General features: G+C 34.9%; 1 long non-coding RNA gene across 1 annotated transcript in view; it reads left to right on the forward strand.

Moving 5' to 3' along the window:
• Nucleotides 1-513: 513 nt before the first annotated feature.
• LOC128249681 (uncharacterized) overlaps nucleotides 514-16,859 on the forward strand; it is a 68,012-nt gene continuing 51,666 nt past the window's right edge. Inside the window, exon 1 of the long non-coding RNA XR_016244555.1 lies at nucleotides 514-778. This is a non-coding gene — a long non-coding RNA (uncharacterized LOC128249681). The remainder of the gene's footprint in view (nucleotides 779-16,859) is intronic.

The raw sequence follows: 16,859 nt of genomic DNA on the forward strand, positions 1-16,859 counted from the left end.
CCCACATACACACAGACACGAGTACACACACACATACATCTTATATACACAGATATATATTTAGAGAGATAATGATAGAGAGATAGATAGATAGATAGATAGATAGATAGATAGATAGATAGATAGATAGATTAGGTTAACGAGGACAATTCGTTAAGTAGTCGACCGACCGGCAAAAAATAGAAGCTAAGTCTCAAATCACACCCTAGTACACGTTGGATAAGGGATGGTCACGGCTGGAATGACTTTGATCGTAGGTCTACTCGATAAGACTTGACCTGGGTCTAAACGACAACATATAGATTTACACGATTACTATATACACACACACACACAAACACACACAGTGGGAGAGGGAGAGATAGATAGACAGTCAGATTGATATATATATATAAATATATATATATATATATATTACTTGTGTATATATACACATAGTGGGAGAGGGATATATATATATATTTGGGTATATATATATATATATATATATATATATATATATATATATAAAGGGCACGCTATCGAGGGACTAAATAAGTAAAAAAACTACCATATATATATATATAATATATAGACAGACAGACAGACAGACAGATATATAGCTACCGATCTCTGCGAGTCTATTTCCGTTACGTTTGCGATTTTACCAATGTGTTGCATCGGAAGTAGCATTGGACTGCCTCTCAGTAAGTTGATGGCACCAACGGTATTTATGGTGACATCACCAACTAAGACCAAAACCAATACACGTGCTTGTGTTCTACATTCAATCAGACAGGTAAGAAATTCTAATTCCACCAGGTGTTCTTTTAACTGTTTATGTAAACAGTGTTATGAATAATTTCATATTTTCTATTTTGTGAGTAGGTCGTGCTTTTAGTTTTAATATTTTTATATTAATTGATAATATACATACATGTGTATATGTTATATACATATATATACCTGTGTGTGTGTGTGTGTGTGTGTGTTTGTGATGGGGTGGATTCCGAAAAGTTCCTGGCTTCGGGTAAAAGAAAATACAGGAGGATCAATTAATTGTTTTAATCAACGTATCCCCCCTCTCAGATTCACACACTTATTGCAGCAGTCCTTCAATTTTTCTAAGCCCTATGAAAAAACTCAGAAGGTTGGGCCGCCAACTAGGCCTTTCACGACACCCTAAAAGCCAGGAATTTTCCAGGGCCTCCTCTCATATATACATATATATATATATATATATACATATATATATATATATATATATACATATATATATATATATATACATATATATATATATATATATATATATATATATGTGTGTGTGTGTGTGTGTGTGTGTGTGTGTGTGTGTGTGTTGGATCTTGCATGCATGAAGCGGATTCGATCCACCATAGCCAGATTTAAACCATTGTTCCACCGTGGAAAAAGTTCTGTTGCAGTGTTAATTTAAATTTGGCTATGGTGGATCGAATCCACTTCATGCATGCAAGACCCACCACATATGTCTATATATATATATATATATATATATATATATATATATATATATATATATGTATATATATGTATGTGTGTGTGTGTGTGTGTGTGTGTGTGCCGATTTTTCGGAGATTGTGTATCAACACTGAAATTATTTGTTCGGCAATTTCCGTAAAATTTTTTTATTTCTTTAAATTTTTTGGGCTTAATCTCTTATGTTCAGGTATTTTTTGTGTATGCATGTATGTGTGTGTGTGTGTGTATGTGTGTGGGGGTGCAATGGCCCGGTGGTTAGGGCAGCTAACTCGCGGTCGTAGTAGGATCGCGGTTTCGATTCCCAGAGAGGGCGTTGTAAGTGTTTATGCAGCTAAAACACCTAAAGCTCCACGAGCGTATTTTGACGATACGGGTATGCTAGTATATAGATATTCTTAAAAAATGATAGATTCTAAAATTACATTAGATTTTCGTGGAAGTAATTGATAATTTCGAGAAGAATTATTATAATGATTTTTATTTGAGACTTCGAAAAATACACTATTAATAAATATTTCCCCTGTGTTCATAGATATTGCTGAGAGCCCCTTCAGTCATGAATGACCATGGGATTGCATCTAGAAAGTTACCCTCCGAGGCACAAGTCCGGGCAAGGTTGTTTATGGCAGACCAGCAGTCACCCATGCATAACGGCCTCCCCTCTCCACGCCGCCAGTGTTATCCAAGGGAAAGGCAAAGGGGCCGATACAGCTTGGCACCAGTGATGCTGCAACTCATTTCTACAGCTGAGTGAACTGGAGCAACGTGAAATAAAGTGTCTTGCTCAAGAACACAACACGCAGCCCGGTCAGGGATTCGAACTCACAACCTCACGGTCATAAGCTAGACGCTCTAACCACTGAGCCATGCGCCTTCACTCATAGATATTAGATTATCAATATTGCTACAGTCATAAATTTATAAGGAAGCTTAAATACTAAGAACATAATACGAAGGACAGGTAAAGTGACTTCCATTACCTCCTGTCATTGAGAATGAATCTCTGGAAAATAGAAAGGGTGCTGAAAAGTCCCTGATTTTGAGTAAAAGAAAATACAGGAGGGTCAGTTAATTATGATTTTATCCAGCATATTCCCTTCTCAGATTCACACACTTATTGCAGATTCCCTAGGCCCTGTAAAAGAACTCGGAAGGTTGGGTCTCCATCCCGGCTTTTCGCAACATCGTAAAGCCAGGAACTTTCCAACACCCTCTCGTATGGCATAGAAGAAATGGTTAGATGTTTTTGTTAAGAAGGAGATAAAAATGAAAGCGTTTATGAATGACGCAGTAAATAAATATATTAACAAAAGAACGGCATGAATAGAGTTTTAAGTTGAGCTATTTCAATAGTTAAGTTAGTATTAACCTATTTAATAGGCGAAGCATTAAATGGTTAACTAGAAATAAATAAAATGAATATGTTATGAGAGAGAGAGAGAAAGAGAGAGTTGGATGGGTGTATAAATGCATTGATAAGAAGAATTACTTTGGCACTCCGTCAGTTACGACGACGAAGGTTCCAGTTGATCCGATCAACGGAACAGCCTGCTCGTGAAATTAACGTGCAAGTGGCTTGAGCACTCCACAGACACGTGTACCTTTATCGGATCAACTGGAACCCTCGTCGTCGTAACCGACGGAGTGCCACCAGATCTGTGTTACTCACGTGACTCATCAAATCAACCTGAATAGTAATGTTAGCGTTTAATGGATAATCAAAGAATTTTCTAGATAAATTAACACACAAATGATAAAACCACGAACAAATGAGAAATTTCAACTTCTAGAAAAAAAAAATTAAAATTCTCTTCCATTAATTTTTTTTAATTTTTGCTTCATTAAGATCGTGACTTTCACGAGAAAAATTACACACAAAAAAAACAACCGAAAGAAGCAAATATTGTTGATATATTGTGTAAGAGAGAAAAACAATTTCCCAACGTTTTTTTTTTTATACATTATCGTTAGTAATTAATTTTTAATTAAATATTTTTTGTAGGAGTAAGGTGTAACTGTGTGGTAAGAAGCTTGCTTCCCAACCACATGGTTCCGGGTTCAGTCTTACTGCGTGGCACCTTGGGCAAGAGTCTTCTACTATAGCTTTGTGCCGATCAAAGCCTTATGACAGAAACTGAAAGAAGCCCATCGTGTATGCGTGTGTATATAAGCACGTGTGTGTGTGTGTGTGTGTGTGCGTGTCTTTGTGTCTAAGTTTGCTGTGTTTGTCCTTCACCATCGCTTGACAACCGGTGTCGGTGTGTTTACGTCTCCGTAACTTAGCGGTTGGGCAAAACAGAATGATAGAACAATTACCAGGTTTAAACTGAAAAATAAGCAACTACGGTCGATTTATTCGATTACAATTCTTCAAGGCCGTGCCCCAGCAAGGCCGCAGTTAAATGCCTGAAACAACTAAAAGATAATCGTTTTCTTTTTTTTTCTTTTTTTCTTTCTTTAATTTTTGCTTCATTAAGATTGTAACTTTCGCAAATAAACAACAACAAAAACAAGATCAACAAAAACAACAATAAAATAAACAACAACAACAACAACAAAATACACAAATCTTGTTGATACGTTGTCGAACAGAGAAAAAACAATTTCCCGCCGTTCATTATTATTATTATTATTATTATTATTATTATTATTATTATTATTATTGTTGTTGTTGTTGTTGTTGTTGTTATTGTTAATTAGTTTTCAATTAAGCATCTTTTATATTTAATACATTGCAGTAAATAGTCTCACGGTTTAACGAATGTATTTTCTAATTGTTTTAGAAGCTATTTCTACCTTTTTCTTCTTTCCTTTTTTTCGTTTTTTCTTTTCCTTTTTCTGCCATTCATGAAGTGAAATCACGTTATTCTTTTACTTGTTTCAGTCATTTGACTGCGCCCATGCTGGAGCACCGGCTTTTGTCGAACAAATCGACCCCTGGACTAATTCTTTGTAAGCCTTGTACTTGTTCTATCGGTCACTATTTGCCGAACTGCTACGTTACGGGGACGTAAGAACACTAGCATCGGTTGTCAAGCGATGTTGGGGAGACAAACACAGACACACAAACAGATATATATATAGTGAGAATTTACAAAAAAAGAAAAAAAGAGACGAATACGAGCGTGTAAACAAAAAAACACGTATTAGTTTAACGCTCGGGAAGTGAGAAAGTTTTTTACATTTCGAGCCTACGCTCTTCAACAGAAAGGAATACAGAAATAAACAGGGAGAGAAAAAAGAAAAGGGTATAGTGGCTTATACATACATACATACATACATACATACATACATACATACATACATACATACATACATACATATATATACGACGGGTTTCTTTCAGTTTCCGTCTACCAAATCCACTCACAAGGCTTTGGTCGATCCGAGGCTATAGTAGAAGACACTTGCCCAAGGTTCCACGCAGTGAGACTCAACCTGGAACCATGTGGTTGGGAAGCAAACTTCTCTCTCTCTCTCTCTCTGGCGCAGGAGTGGTTGTGTGGCAAGTTACCCCTTTTATGTTTGTCTGTCCTTGTTCGTCCCCTCTTTGTAATGCCTTTATGGCAAATATTTATGAAATAAAGTAGCTTGCTTACCAACCACATGGTTACTTATATATATAAGTAATGAAAAATTATAGAGGGGAACTCCTTTCAAGAAACAACAGCGTCGGCTTCAATCTATTGAGCGATTAGATTAAAGTATTAATTTGAAAGAGACAAGTTCGAAGGTCAATAACACTCCTCATCAAAGCCGACACGTATCTAAACACGGAGGGCATATATAAGCCATTATAAGCATGCAAACACATAACATATAAAAACATAAAAAACATAACATAGTGTAATTCCGTGCCCAAATCAAAGTCGGATAAATAATTTCATAAGTACATAACAGATAAATTAAGAAGTCCAAGTTTCTTTTTATCTGTTATGTGGTCGCATGCTTATTATGACTTATACATGCTGTCTGTGTTTAGATATGCGTCGGCTTTAATGAGAAGTATCGTTGACCTTCAAACTTGTCTCTTTCAAATTAATACAAGACAAAAGCAGGTGACTGCCATTATATATATATATATAAACACACACACATGATAGAAGTAAATTGAGAATTTGAAATTATACATTCAATTTTTTTATTAACTGTTATAATGCGAATGTCTAATACTTAGGAGACGTGCCCTTTGCATTTTTCATTGCAAGGACCCTGTTAGGCATACTACTGATCAGATGACGAATATTCTCTTGGGGAATTTCTTGCAAAGTTTCATGCAGTAATTTCAAAAGATCTGGCTTTGAGGATGCTTTCATTATGCCCCAGTGGTCTTCAATAGGGTTCCTACCTAGTGAATGGGTTGGCCATGGAAACTCTTTAATGCCATTCTCTTCCAATCAATCTTGGGTCTTTTTAGCCGTGTAACAAGGAACCCCCATCTTCCATAAATAAAGAGTCTTCTTTAATCCTTTCACCACTAGAGAAGGTTAGGAGTCCTTTCTGCAATATGGACCCATATTTATCTGAGTTTATGTTTTCTTCACACTTCACCAGCTCTGATCAATCATTGCTCTATGTCTGTATTATCAGACATTTGCAAAAAAATGTTCGAAAAAATTCAAAACTATGCAAAAATTCGGTACAATTTCTTCGTGATTCAAAGCGTTGCTTACTTTTTACTCAACCCGATATATATATATATATATATATATATATATATATATATATATATATATATATATATATATATATATATACGTACAGGTTTGGTGATGCAAACAGGAAAATACAATTCAAAGCATAAGTGTATGCATTTACTTTCTATAAATAATCGCCAGAAGTGACAGTGTGACTCAAGGGTCGAGAGTTTCGTTCGTTGACACATTTCAAACTTGTCAAAGGAGATGGGTGTTCGAGTCCTATGGGCAGTCATTGGCTTTTTTTTTTATCCAATAATTACAAGCTGTGGTTTATAGCTTTATGTCTGCGCCCCGAGTTATTTCAATAAAGAATATAGATAGATAGATAGATAGATAGATAGATAGATAGATAGATAGATAGATAGATAGATGGATGGATGACTGGATGGACGGACGGACGTATGGACAGCCTTACCGACTGACTGACTGATTGATTGATTGATTGATTGATTGATTGGTTGATTGATAGAGAAGAGAAACTGATTCACTGATAGATAAATTGATTGATAGATCGAGACATTGATTGGTAGATAGATAGATAGACAGACATACACACACACACACACACACACACACACACACACACACTCACACACATAGAGGCAGACACACAGACAGACAGGTAGATATTGCTTGGTTGGTTTATACCGAACCAATTAGTCTGTAATTTACTAAACTCCGTCGTCAGAATTCTTGTGGCTAACCATAAAAGAGGCAGCAATCGAAACCTGTGAGCTATTTTTAGCAATAAAACTAGTCTGATAAGGGATCTTCATAATATAAGTGTGTGTGTGTGTGTGTTTGGAGTACTTATGAAGTGGTTCATCCGGAATTAGTAAGAATACTAAATTGTTCTGTATCAAAGTCCATCTGCCTATTATTAATGCTTTGTTTTGTGAACTTTCTTTCTTTGTGTGTGTGTGTGTGTGTGTGCGTGTGTGTGTATGTGTATGTGTGTGTGTGTATGTGTGTGTGGTTATGTGCGTGCGTGTGTGTGAGCGTCCGTAAATTTTGGTTTCAGTTTTCAAAAGTTTCAGAGCACTCATGTATGTATATATATATATGTATATTTATATATATATATAATATATATATATATATATATATATATACATATATACATATATATATATATACATACACACATATATATATATATATATATTGGGTGATAAATGGACTTTGATATTCCACAATCTATCACTCTTGAGACTAATTCCGGATAAATCACTTCAGAAGGAAAGTAAAGTGTGTACATACATACATATACACATATATATATATAGATATATTTATAATACGTATATATATATATATATATATATATATATATATATATATATATATATATATATATATATATATATATGTACATATATCCATATATGCATTACATATGTGTGTGTGTGTTTTTATGTATGGATGTATGTATATACATCGACACATCACACGTTTGTATTTATAAATAGATTACGACTTCTCAGTTTTTGGGCGGGGTTTTTCTGGGGTTTTTTTTTTTTTTTTCCTTTTTAAATCTCTTATTTAATGATTTGAGAATTTTTTGCACCAGAAATAACGTACCATATAAAAAAACATCGGCGGAGTTTCGGATCAGGACAGCCATATAAGTTGCAGTTACTCCATTTTGACGGGGATTTTCAAAAATTCTTTTCATAAAAAGATGACACCTCCTCCACTCCCACCCCCATCATTGCCAAGGCCCTGGTGAATAAAAATTGGAAAAGTTCCCGTCAAAACGAAGAAAATTCAACTTATGTGGGCCTCCTGATCCGAAACTCCGCCAAATCATCAACCATCAGACATGTCTTCCCTGTGTACAGGGACCAGATTATCAAGACCCTCCAGTTCCCTCTGTATTGTGCTACATGCATACAATCAGCCAGGCTGTTGTTTCCAGTTCATTTTCAGATATCGTCTTTCATGATCTCTTGCTCTCTTCTCCTCCACACGTCCTGTCATGGTGGTCTTAGGCAATGAACTATTGTATCTCCAACTGCTTCAGATGCCAAGATATCAAAAATTGTCAAAGTGTAGTAGAACAACGGTTTTGCAATGGAATGGTGAAACTATTTTTTCGTCTTTTGAAAAAGCAACGTTTTGGACTTAGGGTACTTTTGCATCATAGCAACGACATACATACATACATACATACATACATACATACATACATACATACATACATACATACATAATATATATATATATATATATATATATATATATATATATATATATATATATAACGTGGCACTCGTTCGCTTACGACCAGGGGAGTTTCAGTTGATCCGATCAACAGAACAGCCAGCTCGTGAAATTAACGTGCAAGTGGCTGAGCACTCCACAGACACGTGTACCCTTAACGTAGTTCTCGGGGGGATATTCAACGTGACACAGTGTGACAAGGCTGACCCTTTGAATTACAGGCACAACAGAAACAGGAAGAAAGAGTGAGAGAAAGTTGTGGTGAAAGAGTACAGTAGGGTTCGCTCAATAAACATTCACAACGCCAGATCTGGAAATCGAAACCGCGACCCTAAGACTTCGAGTCCGCTGCCCTAACCACTGAGCCATTGCGCCTACACTATATATAGACACACACATATATACAGAGAGAGAGAGAGAGAGAGAGAGAGAGAGAGAGATATTATGCAGCATCTCTCTCTCTCTCTCTCTCTCTCTTTCCCTTCACCGGTTTTTCTCCACCTCATTTCCTGGTTCTCTCTATTAATTCCAAATAAAAAACAGACATGTTTCAATACCGTTTCTTCTATCACATCACTAACGAGCATTACAGGTTTTCCAGAAGTCAATGAAACCTTGATCATATAACGGTGTGTGTGTGTGTGTGTGTGTGTGTGTGTGTGTATGTGTGTGTGTGTGTATACATACATACATTCACACAAATATATATATGTACATATATACATATATCTACAAACACACAGGTATATATACACACACACACACATATATATATACTGTATATCTGTGTGTGTGTATGTGTGTGTGTGTGTATAAACGCACAAATCCATATTATTTATCTTATATATAATTATGTATCATTTATATATATAATTTATGTATATACATGTATCATGTATATATTATACATGTATATTTGTACATTATATACATTATATATATCATATATGCATGTATACAACATAATATATATTATATATATATTATATGTGTATGTATGTATATATATAAATGTATATATATATATATATATATATATATATATATATATATATATATATATATATATATATATATATACATATGTACATATATATGTATTTGTGCGTGTGTGTGTGTGTGTGTGTGTGTGTGTGTATACGTATGTATGTATGCCTTTTGAAACACTTAAGTTCTGGTCTACAAATAGAAAAAGCGGGGGGGGGGGGACCCTCTCCTCGTAAATTTCTCATCAGTAAACCTAAATAGAAACGAAGATCAATCCTTCAAAAGAATGAGAATAAACTAAACACGGCATTTCCAAATAATTTTTGCAGGCAACATTCGTACCATGTCACTCCTTCTTTAATGAAAATCTAAGACCAAAACACACAACCAAAGTAATTTTACAGATTGTATAAATATAGAGAGAACGGCTGACTTCGTATAACATGTTATTAAATAATATACAACACAGCAATTCCAGATGGGAGCCTCGAACCTCCCAGACGATCAATAGTTGTGGCTTGCTGTAGATCCGAATTCTTAAGATGCTCGCTTTGCAGTTACGAACACCACGGTTCGATCCCGCCACGAAGCATTTGAGAAAGTGATTTTTGTTTGTTTTTGTTTTTTTGGGTGAGGTGAGCATGGTATTGTTGTTGTTGTTGTTGGTGGTGGGTTTTATGGCTGTGTGGTTAAGAAATTCGCTTTACAACGAGGGGATTTTGTATGTATATATATGTATGTATGTATATATATATATATGTATGTATATATATATATATATATATATATATATATATATATATATATATATATATATATATATATATATATATGTATGTATGTATGTATATATATATATATATATATTATATATATATATATTAAATGCCCATAATTTACCCATCGCACCCTGTATAGATACACACGCATACAGTCACACACTTACAATCACACACACACACACACACACTGTCCGACGAACGAGAATATATATATATATATATATATATATATATATATATATATATATATATATATATATATATATAGAGAGAGAGAGAGAGAGAGAGAGAGAGAGAGAGAGAGAGAGAGAGAGAGAGAGATGTATGTGTGTGTGTTTGTCCCTCCATCGCTTGATAACCGGTATTGGTGTGTTTACGTCCCCGTAACTTAGCGGTATCGAACACACGAACGCGAGCCGCACATCCATACCACTAAGCCACGTGTGCTCATTGTACGCATATGTGTATATACTTGACTATCAGACATTTTTCTCAGCTAAAGGCGACATCCGAATCTTAAGAATTGATTACCGAACGTAAGTAATTTGTACAACAAAGAATAAGACAGCCGTAGATTAATACCGAAGGAGGGAACGTTCTCACGAATCTAAAGATTAGGTTTCTTAGACTCTCACCAGCGCCATGTCAGTCGTGTCAATGGGTACAGTTCGATGTAATGTCAGAGAAATGGTAATGTTACTCAAGTAGTTTGGTGTTAGGGTTAGGGTTGTGAAGTTTGTTGCCAATGTCTGTCAACTGGCGACAGTTCACACATGGCGAGTGGGAGACATTTATACATACATACATACACATATATATATATATATATATATATATATATATATATATATATATATATACAGAGAGAGAGGGGGGAGGAAGGTATGGCCTTAGGTCAGATCTTATGTCGTAACTGTGGATGGCATCAAGTAGCACAAACAGTGGATGTGCTTTAATCGATATACTAAATGACAGATTCCTAGAGTCCAAATAGTTACACACACACACACACACACACACACACACACACACACACACACACACACCCACACATGTATATACTTACATCTACATGTGTATATAGATGCATATCAGGGTACAGGACGTTAGAACAATGAACTACAGACAACGGAACGAACACATAGGAAAACAGATAGCCACTTGGAATTAATCCTTCGTCAGCTGCCTCTATTCTAACTAGACGTTTCGATGTATAAATGTATGTATGTATACACACATTAGCATACACACACGTACGTACAAACATACATACATACATACATACACATATTTGTATGTATGTATGGCTGGCTGGCTGGCTGGCTGGCTAGTTGGCTGGGTGATTGATTGGATGAACGGACGGATGGATGGACGACGGACAAACAGAGAAAAGGAGACACTCTGTCAATTATATTAATGGATTCCACTCTATAACTATTTAATTATACAACTATGCTATTTACCTGTTAACTTACAGAACTATTTGATTGTATAATTTCTGAATGCCTCGATGTTATCAACATGTCAAAGAAAGAAAAAAAAAAGAACAAGCGATAGAAGATATGTTGGCGTGACATTGTTTTTAAGTTTTAATACCAGCAAAATTTTAATTGCAGTCAAGATGTCTAACCTTGAAAACGATTTAAAGTGATTAATGGCATAAACTGGTACCATGCTATGTCGTCGCTGTAGTAAATGATGCACCCACGTATAAATTCATAATTTTTAGAAGTTATTAAAGGGTGATGGTACTCGACGGTTCTTCGGGAAGTTTTAATACGAAAGCACTAGCATGTGGTTCCCAACTTTGCAATAGTCTCTCCCAAGATACGCCCACGAAAATATTTCATTCAAATGAAAACACGCTATCTTAAAGATAGAGGAACGTCATAGAAATAATAATAATTACAATAAAATTATTGTATACAGTGCTCAAGTGCACTACGACTCGTCAGGGAAGAATAACCAAAAGTGCATAAACAGTACATAGAATATGCGCAGGAAGTGAACAGTGAATGAGTCGTTAGAAAAAGCGGGTGGTGGGAAATACCAGGCGTACTTTGGGCAAATTTCAAGAAGCATAGAAGTTTTGAAGGATGCTGTGGGATCTATTTTAAAACGGGGGCCACATTTTTCATTAATGTTTTACGTAGTGTTTTTGGTACGGAAAGACTTTCAAACTTCGTATACTTATCTATTTTGTGTTATAGAACAGAAAAATATTTTTGTATTCGAATTTATTTCATGTAAAAAATTGTCTTATTTCGATAATTTCAACCAATCACTGACAAGTATTTAATCTCCATACCTTCGTTTTATTTGCTTTTTTCATTTTAAATTTGCTTTAACCCTAACCCTAACCAGGGTTGGGGTTAGGGTTAGGGTTAGGGTTAATTGTTTCAGAATCGTTTGTTTATGTAGTCGGCACTTAATGTATATCGGCTGAATGGACGTCAGTGATTGGTTGAAATTACAGAAATACGACAACTTTCACATGGAATAACTTATGGATTTCTTTTTTTTTTTAAGAAGACTAAGAGAAAAAGATGTTTTATATGACACATTCTACCAGTGTTCCAAGTTTCAAAGTGTTTCGTTAATGAAAAATGTGGCCCCCGTTTTAAAAAAGATCCATGCTGTGTCCCAACACTGATAAGGGTAGTTTATTCCATACTTCAGCAATTCTGAGTGTGGAAAAGTGTTTCCGAAAGTCAAGGGTGTTGTGTTGAATTTTAATTTTGGTAGCATGACCACGAGCGTTAGACGCGTGGAATGCAAAAAAAGGTGGCCAGAATTGTTTTGGGAAAGCTGGTGGATAATTTTGGAATCTGGCCGTTGTAGTACCACGAAAAATACCGAAAAACACAAATAGACTCAAGAGGAAATTCTTTGTATGCGCTATCTTACCATCTCATCCCACACACTGCACACCGCACACACACGCGCGCGCGCGCATACATGTAACGAAGTACATATAATATATATATATACATAGATAGATATATAGATATATACACATACACACACATTTATATACATACTTACATTCAAATATATATATATATATATATATATATATATATATATATACACACACATACTTATAATATACTTATGTATATACGTATGTTTATATACATATATATATATATATATATATACATATATATACATATATATACATATATATACGTATGTTTATATACATATATATATATATATATATATATATATATATATATATACATATATATACATATATATACATATGTATACATATATATACGTATGTTTATATACATATATATATATATATATATATATATATATATATATATATATATGCATATATATACATATATATACATATATATATACATATATATATATGTATGTATATCCATACATATCTACACACACACACATATATATATATATCCATACATATCTATATATATATATATATATATGTATATATATACACACACATACACATGCACATATGTATGTGCACACACTCACACACACACACTCACACACACACACACACACACACTAATTTGTGCATGTCTACGACATGTTTGTATATATCTTACTAATATTACAGGCATGTTTAATGTTATATAAGGTACACGGGAGTAGAGAGGTGTCTAGAAATACATGGCATGATATATAGAGCTTCTTTGTGTCTTGGAGAATAGATGGGGCGAGAGGATGAAAGAGAGAGAGAGAGAGAGAGAGAGAGAGAGAGAGAAGCAGAGAGAGTGGAGGGAGGAAGAAGAAGAAGAAGAAGAAGAGGGCAAGGTGGGGTGGCAGAGGATGTGTTGTTTTAGTTGGTCGTTTGGTGCAGTGTTTTCGGTTCTTGGACGGCTGACCTCCTTCAACTGGACTTTTATCGAACTTTCATCGGCGTTCTTGGAAGGGATGAATAAATAAATAAATAAATAAATAAATGGAAACTGTCTTAAAGAAAGAGGGAGGAGGGGAGGGAGAAGAAGAACAACAACAACAGCAACAACAAACAGAAAGAAGAAAGAGAGAACGAAGAGGATAAGAAGAAACATGAAACTGTATCCTGTTTCTTGTCTTAGACATAATCAAGACATCATCTAACCTGGCATAATTTATGTGTGTGTGTGCGTGCGTGCGTGTGTGTGTGTTTGTGTGTGTGTATATGTATGTATATATACATACACACAAATACACACGCGCATGCACGCACGCACACACATGCTTATATTTCACATACACACACTCGTATACTTTTGTTGTGGATGCGTGCAAAGTGTTTCTGTGTGTGTATTTGTATGTATTTAAATGTGTGTGGGTGTGTCTGTGTTAGTGTATCTGTGCAAGAGTATGTGGAAATGTGCACGTACGTTTGTGTGTGTGTGTGTGTGTGTGTGTGCGCGCGCGCAAGTATATGTAGGACTCCTTCTTTGGCCAGTTTTGGTCGGAATATCTCAAAAACCGGATCTTGAAGCAGTGTTTTAGATCACCTGCCAATTAGTAACTGTTAGAACAAACAACATTGAAATCTGAGATTTTTAATGAAAAAATATTTATTCTTATCTTAAACAACAAAACGTTGCTATCACGACAACAAACCCCAAGATAGTTCGAAATTTATTGTTATTAGACTATGTATTATAGTAGTCGCTCTCATGGTGTTACCTGATCATTGCGTGTTGCAATTGCCGTCCGTCCATTGTTTTGTACTGTCACAGCGCTCTGGTCAGTTGCTGGTTCTGCTCACTGTCTGGTGACTGCCGACTTCTGAGCCCGGTCTGATGTCTGACATCCGCTCTCTGTCCATAGTGGCTAAAATGCACTAAATACATAGTGGTGGTCTCGCTTAGAAAAAGCGCACCAAAGATAAAATTGTTGTAAGATCCGGTTCCGCACGAAGTCTTGAAAGGTCAGATTTTTTTCTATGACGTTGGTAATATTCTAGCAAATCGCGATTGTTCTCTAAGGTTACTGTTTTTCTTTTGCATCGGATATAGTAATCCGGATTCGATTGCTAAATATTCCTGCTACATTGTCATTTATCAGAAAAGTACAACTTAACTGGTTGTGTAAGAGTTTTGGGGAGTTTGATGTGCAGCACCTATGGTTTCTTTATTTTGAGATCTACTCTAGTGTGATGGAGTTAATTGTAGAAAAAGAGTCATGTTGGTATACTCTGACCCAAAGATTCGGGCCCAACACTGCAAACTAACGTAACCCCGATAAAGCTTATATTTCCACCACTGCTTTCAACGGTAAGCCACTCCATATTGTGGTACCTTATGACAATCAAGTAGACTGAGCGACTGAGTTTTAAATATGCTGGTCGTATATCGTTGTATAGGTGACAGAGGATTCAAATCACTCATTCATCCAATAATTATCTTTTAATCTTTATTCAATAGTGTTGATTAATTATAACTACCAATAATTTATATTTATGGCAACATTAATCAACTATGAAGTTAATTAACAAGTTTTATTAATAACAACTTTTATTAACAATAAATTAACTCTAATTAAATTTAAACGACGATAACTTTAATTAAGGGTATCTTTAATTAATGATGACTTCAACAATAAATTTAACGACAGCTCTATACAACAATAACTTTAATTAAAGATAATTATAGTTATTTATAACATTAATTTATGGCAACTTTAATTAATTATAATTTATATTAATGATAACTTTTATTAATAATAGATCTAAAAAATTAATAACTTTAATTAACAATAAATTAATGGTAAATTTAATCAAACTTAGTTTTAGTTAACAACATTACATTCCAATAACTTTAATTTACAAAAAGTTTAATTAATAGTAAATTTAACAGCAGCTTTAATTTAACAGCAGCTTTAATTAATGGTAAATTTTATCACAGTTAATTTTAATTAGCGATAGCTTTAATTAGTAATGGTTTCAAATTTTGGCACAAGGCCACCAAATTCGTGGGAGGGCTAAGTCGACTTCGGAGGAATTTGAAGTTAGAACATAAAGACGGACGAAATGCCGCTAAGAATTTTGTCCAACTCGCCGCCTTAATAAAATTAATTTGTTGTGATTTGAATTAACGATAACCTTAATTAACAATAACTAGCAATAAAACTAATTAAAGCTTTATATAGGCACAGGAGTGGCTGTGTGATAAGTAGCTTGCTTCCCAACCACATGGTTCCGGGTTCAGTCCCACTGCGTGGCACCTTGGGCAAGTGTCTTCAGCTATAGCTTTGGGCCGACCAAAGCCTTGTGAGTGGATTTGGTAGACGGAAACTGAAAGAAGCTCGTCGACTTTCTCTCTATATATATGTGTGTGTGTGTGTGTGTGTTTGTGTTTGTCCCGCCACCATCGCTTGACAACCGATGCTGGTGTGTTTACGTCCCCATAACTTAGCGGTTCGGCAAAAGAGAACGATAGAATAAGTACTAGGCTTACAAAGAATAAGTCCTGGAGTCGACTTGTTCGACTAAAAGCGGTGCTCTAGCATGACCGCAGTCAAATGACTGAAACAAGTTAAAAGAATAAAAGAATACCAATACCTTTTAATTAACAACACATTTAATTAACGATACTTTAATTAGTAGTAATTTCAACGATGACTTTAACAGACAGTAATCGTAACTAATCAAGATTTCTACCGACATCTTGGAGTCAAA

This window comes from Octopus bimaculoides, chromosome 16 (genome assembly GCF_046866305.1).
Source record: "Octopus bimaculoides isolate indiv1 chromosome 16, ASM4686630v1, whole genome shotgun sequence".
Taxonomy (NCBI): domain Eukaryota; kingdom Metazoa; phylum Mollusca; class Cephalopoda; order Octopoda; family Octopodidae; genus Octopus; species Octopus bimaculoides.